General features: G+C 32.1%; 1 pseudogene; it reads left to right on the forward strand.

Moving 5' to 3' along the window:
* Nucleotides 1–4,948: 4,948 nt before the first annotated feature.
* LOC134262690 (uncharacterized) lies at nt 4,949–6,682 on the forward strand (annotated as a pseudogene).
* Nucleotides 6,683–7,041: the final 359 nt, after the last annotated feature.

Here is a 7,041-nt window from a genome sequence, read left to right on the forward strand (position 1 = left end):
GACGTTGCTTTTTTCGCAAACATTTTTCTACGAAGAAAAAATAAAAACCCAGTAATGCCGCCAATTACATGAGTATTTAGATGCATAGATATATAATACAGCAAATAAATTATTCTGTTATGTTATTTATTCAATATTTGTTGGATGGGTCTCGAGTAAAGAAAAAAAATAGTTTTCATGATTTTATAAACGTTGCTTTGTTTAATATTTATGAGTTTATGATTTAATTTGATCCCGGGATTAAATGAAATTCTCTTCCGGTCGGGTAACATAATGGACTGTCTTACAAAGTATCAACTGCATGTATTTCACTAATGTTTCTCCTCATATAGTCTACATAAAAAATGATTAAAATGTGTCTGTTTCAATCTGCGAGAAAAGGGCTCTTAGTTTCAGAAAAATCCAAAAGGGAAATACATATTATACGTAGCCGTACTTTGATGCAGATATTTTAGGTATAAACTCTCTCTCTCTCTCTCTCTCTCTCTCTCTCTCTCTAAGTAAGTTTATTTGGGACGCTTTGGGTTATATTAAGTTTTATGCATTGAACGCAATAAATTTTTTAAATTTTTTTTTAAGTGTGTGACATTTATGTTGACATTTATATTTTGTTATGATTTCGTCACCATTCCATTGAAAATTATTTTGGAATATACTAATAACTTTTTGAAAAGATGCATATTTCATAAAAATCTTCTAATTTTCAATATATCTATTTTTAATGAATATACATATGATTTATTTTTCCACATTTATACAATTATAGTTATATTATAGTTATATTTATTACTTTTGGACAATGTGTGACATTTATGTTGAGATTGTAAAAAGCCTGTAAAACAAACACTGCTTTATAGACTCAACTCAGTTTCATATCTAAATAAAGTACTGATTTTGCACATTTTGTATTTAATGTCGTTTGGTGCCAAATTAGAAAAATGATTCTTAAAATGAAGGTAATTTCTGGAGTTTGGCATTTAAATGTGACGTTTTTGCCGTCAAATTCAATTATGTTCTGTCCATATAGCTACATGTAGTACATATATGTTAAACAGCAATTATTATTAAATTTTAAGTCACCGCAAGTTAAATTTCTGTCTAGAGATCTTTTCCTTAAAAACATTGCAACATTTTGTAGAAATTAAAATAATTTTCGACATTAAATTTTCACCCAGCATTACAAATTTAACCATTTTACGAATCTTAAAAACTGTGTGACATTGAAACTCCAAACTTTGTGACATACCATCTTATTCAACATCCTCGCAATAAATCGGCTTAATATCAGAAATCCAACATACATATCGACCCAAAATATCAGTCGTTTATAAAATATATTTCTTAACACACAAAAAGGATTATTGATATGTAATTCAAAAATAGATTTAGCTCATGTAATTAATATTCTAAGTAAATGAAGACTTTTTGGTGTATCCCATATTCCATCGATTAACGCGCGTCTACACCTCTGTCTTGGATTTTGAGCGACGCGTTCAGAGCATACAGATTGAATGACATTAAAATTTTAAGAATTTACATCATTTACATCAAATTCTGAATTTTTCTGCCAAATTTTATGTTTGTATTGTTTGTTTTACGGAAATTATCAACCTTTTATTAATGCGTGTGCGACGCCCCTGTTACCGATCTACATGCGTTTTTCACGTAATTGACGGAATATTCAAATTAATATCTTTGACAAATGGAATTTTTTTATCAAAATTTTTGTTAAAATGTATTAAATATACAATTACCGACCGAATGATATATAGTTTTCATATATTGAATTGTTTTAAAATTATGAAAATAGCGCAAATGCCACTGAAATAGTAATTTTCACCTTTTTGACACCAACACCTTGCGCGACGTCACTTTCTTTTTTTCAAAATCTTATTTACTTCTCTAAGCGTATGTGCAGCTGCGTTGTCAGGGATAAGAAAAATACCCTGGTCACCGAATTATGGACTAAGTCTTCCTTTGCAGGAAATCTGTTCAACTTTCCTTTGTGCAATTTGAAGATAAAACTTACCATTGCTAGTCATTCATTTGGGTGTATATATAAACATATTTTAATGGACGTCTTTAAACACATGAAAACTAATAAAACATGTCTGGGGCCATTGCTTCTCTTTATCATAATTGAATGACACCGTTTTCTTTGATTCCATATTTTTTACCATTAATCTTATTTTACGGCTATAAAAAGTGTTTCCAATGTTTCGCCATACAAAAAGCAAGTTTATCAAATCTTCTATTTCGTTTAAACATTTGTTTTTAAATAAACGTTGCCACATTTAACGAATTTTCTCTCTTGGTCATTTGTGAGCAAATAGGGCACCTATCTGATTGAAATGTTAAATATAACATTTTTAAATTTCATGTGGCACATAAAGTCGATAATTTTTGGTGTCCCAACAAATTTCAATTGACCACATTAACTGTTATATTATAACTCTCGTTTTTTTTTTCTTCCAAATTATTGAATAAATCTTAAAAGTATACAACGTTAAAGATAATTTTTCTACACATGAAAAAATCGTATCTTCAATACTAGTCTGAGATTTTCTGCGATTTATGTAAAAAGCGCAATTTTCAAGTAAACTCTTATTTTCATTTTCTTGGCAGGGATCATTTATAAACAGTTTTCAGCTCCGTGTAGTGACCAAGCTTACTTAAAAAAGAATTATTCGCGAAGACAACTTGAAAATTCGTTGGATTTTTTGTGCTGTATGAGCTCTTTAATAAAACTTTTCAAATATGAAAAAAATATTTTCAAATGCCTCATTTACATTGTATTATGATATACTGTGTATTACGTATTGAACGACCCTCGTATAATATCCAATCACATGGTGGTTGCATGGTTTTATTTAATGTGTTTTCCTATTAGTTACAATCTTATATTCAATGTTTTTTCTTAACTTAACTGCAAAAATGCTCTTTCCAGAAGATTGTTTATAGTTACAATTCTTTACTCAATATTAAATTTCTTCTTTCGAAAAGGAGAATATTTGTTCTCAAAATCCATTTCTAATTTGGATTCAGGTTTCAGCAGTGCATACAATATTGAATCTTTTCAGTCCAGCAATTATGACTCAGCTGTGGAAATAAAACTAATATCAACAGTGGATTTTTACATTATTTACTTAAGAAACTTTAAACGATTTCCAGATGAAAGAGGTTGGTAGACACGTCAGACTGATAGAGGTATTAGAGCTGTATTTTGACTGCACGATCTTACCTTTAAGCGAATTATTCTATTTCGTCACTGATTGATAAATAGTTTGATTCCTCGGCTTCTCTAAACAATAAATGTTACACTGATATTTGGAAAAGTGACATTCTGAAAATAAAATTCATATCTATTTTTTTTATTAGATGTTGATAAAACTAGAGGTACTGTGAGCAATGAGCTCACTAAATGATACCACCACCGGATAAGAGATAAAGCGTAACATTACCGTAAAACAATATATAGCAACACACTGGTTTTTTGGGAGGGAGGGGGGTATCATTTAGTGAGCTCATTGCACACAGTACCTCTAGTTTGTCTGTCCGTCTGTCTATCTAGCTATCTGTCCGTCACAAAAACTTTAACCTTGCCTATAACTTTTGACTTAGTTGAGCTATGACATTCATATTTCACATGTGTATTCCTTGTGACAAGACCTTTCTTTTGGTACCACCTAGTTTGACCTTTTGACCTTTGACCCACTTTTCACAAAAATTCAAAACTTTTACTTTAGCCATATCTTTCGAATGGTAGAAACTAGGACTTTCATATTTCACATATGTATTTTTTGGCAAGACCTTTCATTAGATACCAACAACTTTGACTTATTGACCTTGGAGATTTCTATGCTTATGTAAAAACTTTAACCTTGACTATAACATTTGAACGGTAAGGGCTAGGGCTTTCATGCTTCACATGTGTAATCCTTGTACAAAGAACTTTCATTGGATACCAAGCACTTTGACCTTTGTCCTTGACCTTGAAGTAAGACCTTCTTCTAAAAATTTTTTACCTTGGTAACAACTTTAGAGCGGTAGATACGAGGACTTTCACATATATATTCTTTGTGGCAAGACCTTTCATTGGATGCCAACAACTTCGACAGTTTGACATTGACCTTGGAGATTTACGCACTTATGAAAACACTTTAACCTTGATCATAACTTGAATGGTAAGGGCTAGGGCTTTTATACTTCACATATTTAATTCTTGTGAAAAGACCTTTCATTGGATACCAAGAACTTTGACCCTTTGACCTTGACCTTGGAGTAAGACCTACTTTTCAAAAGCTTTTACCTTGGCCATAACTATTGAACGGTTAGGGTTAGGGTTTTCATCCTTTACATATACATGTATTACTTGTGACCTTTCTTAAGAAATCAACAACTCCCTGACAGACCCTTTCACCTTGGAGTTTGACATACCTTTCAAAAATTGAAAACTTGACCTTCACTATTGACCTTATTTTCTTTTTAATCAGTTTAGTGATAATTTTTCAATAAATGACATATGATAGGGTATTCATATTAGACACAATATTACATAAAAAATGACATCTCACCCACAAAGACACCGGTTTTTTTTTTTTTGTTTTTTTTTGTTTTGTTTTTTTTTTTTTTTTGTTTGTTTGTTTGTTTTTTTTTTTGCTTTCGTTTCATCATTCTTTTTTCATTTATTGTTCCTATTATAACTGTCATTTAACAAGGGCAAATGTTCTTTCTTTATCTAAATGAAATAAAGTTTAAATAAACGTTGAAAAGGAAATAAAGAAGTAAGCGTTAGTTTTGCAATCCTCGAATTTCATTTTTTGTATTGGAGGTTTCAATCATAATAATCGCAGCAAAGTGTAACTCATTGTAAAGTAGGGCAGATCAGCTGAAAACCAGGTGTAGGAAGGTGTGCACATCGAAGTCAACCTTATTTTTTTTCAAAATCTTATTAAAGATTAAGGATGGCACCTTTAGATCTGATAGAGGGATGTAAGATAGCGGCTATTTTTTCCACTGGATATATGGCCGGAGCTGGAATTTACGTTTCCTTGATGGAAGTTCAAAGCAGACGATCTTTGCCAGCCAAAGCATTGTGGCAGCAGTTTACAAGAAGTTTTAAAATTGCGGCCAATTCAATGGTATTCAAGTTACGCTAAATGCATTTACGCCTTTTAAAAAGAGTATACCGAGTTCGATATTTATAAAAGTATGCAATATTTGGTTATCTAGAACTTTATTTAATTCAACTGCGTATGAAAACAATAGGTATTGATCATTGTTGATACTGATGTATTTTATATCATTTAATTGGATATTTCTGATTTATACAATTAGCTAAATATGCTAATCCATATGAAACATTTATACAATATATCTGTTCAATCTCTTTCAGCTGGCTTCCACCCTTTTCACGGCCGCCGCCCCTACCTATACCTTAATTTCGCCCTTGAGAGGTCGCCATCCCGGAACTTGTGGTTGGTGTCCCCTGCCTGTTTTCTCATTTTGTCCATCTATACCTTCACGATTATCATCCCAGAGGTCAACGTTATTTTGGACGAGAACGTTATAGAGAAGAAAGGTTTTGATTTCTTTTACCACTATCGTAACTACTCATTTTATCCAAGCTTTTGGCACAACAATTTTAATTTCTTTTAGAAAAGATGTTAAATGTCGAAATACAATGGAACATAGAGAAGGTTTTCTTTGTTTAAAAAAGTGGACGGTTAGTATACTTCATAGTGTTGCATATCAGTCGTTTTTTTTTTATTGTATGTCTGATGATCTGTATAATTTTGTTTGAACCATGGCAACGGCAAGACGTTTGCTTAATTGTGGAAACTTGCACTTTATATAAAGAAAATATATTTTCAATTGTGTGTTAGGGGTAACGTAAATTGAGTTTTGGGGAGGTGTATTTTTAACTGGTTTGTTTGTTTTCAGCTTAAGCTTATAAAATCATAAATAAACAATTATCTATGTGCATTTCCTTCAGATGAATAAAAACCTGTTTAAAAACTTTGGGTCATAAATTCAAATGTGTTGACAGGCTTTATGCAACTTTCCTTCTATATCTGAATCATGAACAATTAAGGGGTTAAATCTGCATCTTGCAAAGATTTTGTATCATTTATTTTTGTCTAAGTGAATCCATACTCTGTATGTAACAGTGTACTTTTAATAATTAATCAATTGCAAGCGTCAAAAATGTTTGATTACTGGGTATTTAAAAATTATTAATAATTATTTATTCAATCATTTTTATATAACCCTAAAGTGTAAAAAGTCCAGAATATAGAACGTAAATGCGTTTCTACAAGTGACATCCCTGGGGCTGGGATTAAATATTCTCCATTTGAATAGTGCAATATGACCGCACACTGTGCACACAAAGAGGTTATCAACGATGGAATCTTCCAAACATTTAGTTTTTTTTTTATTTTTCAGGTGAGAAGTGGTTGGAAGACGCGGTAGAGCGATGGAGTAGTAGACATCTCTTTAGAACTGTTCTGAATGCGGTCAATTTCGGCTGCATGATTCTGGCTGCGATTCGATCATAGAAAAGGAAATTTATCAACTTACTGTTCCTGACCAACTAAACTGGATTGATCAGTTTTGATGCTTTGCGATTTCTACCTCTCCATGTACTGTTTTGCGTATGCACTTTTCTTCTTTTAATGTTATTTAAGGCCGTGTCACACTGTCACGATTTTTGCTACGATTCCAGACGACTTACAAAAAACCATAAATCGCCGACAATCGCCACGCTAGCCTAGCATTTTTTGACAGAGGATGATTTTTTTTCAGTGTGTCACGATACGACTACGATGTCCGCTCAACAATGTACGAGGCTTATACGATAACAGAACGAGTTTTGGCGAGTTATGTACGAACAAGGACGATCACATAGCGAACGCAATACGATCTTTACACGAATTTGTACGATAAGACACGATTTTAAACGAAGCTCTTACGAATACCTACTAGTCTGTACGATGCACACACGATATTCCCACGAACAGTGACGAGTTCTTACGACTA

The sequence above is a fragment of the Saccostrea cucullata genome, unplaced genomic scaffold, assembly GCF_032062105.1.
Source record: "Saccostrea cucullata isolate Sc308-1 unplaced genomic scaffold, CSIRO_AGI_Scuc_v1 ctg1620, whole genome shotgun sequence".
NCBI classification, from domain to species: Eukaryota; Metazoa; Mollusca; class Bivalvia; order Ostreida; family Ostreidae; genus Saccostrea; species Saccostrea cuccullata.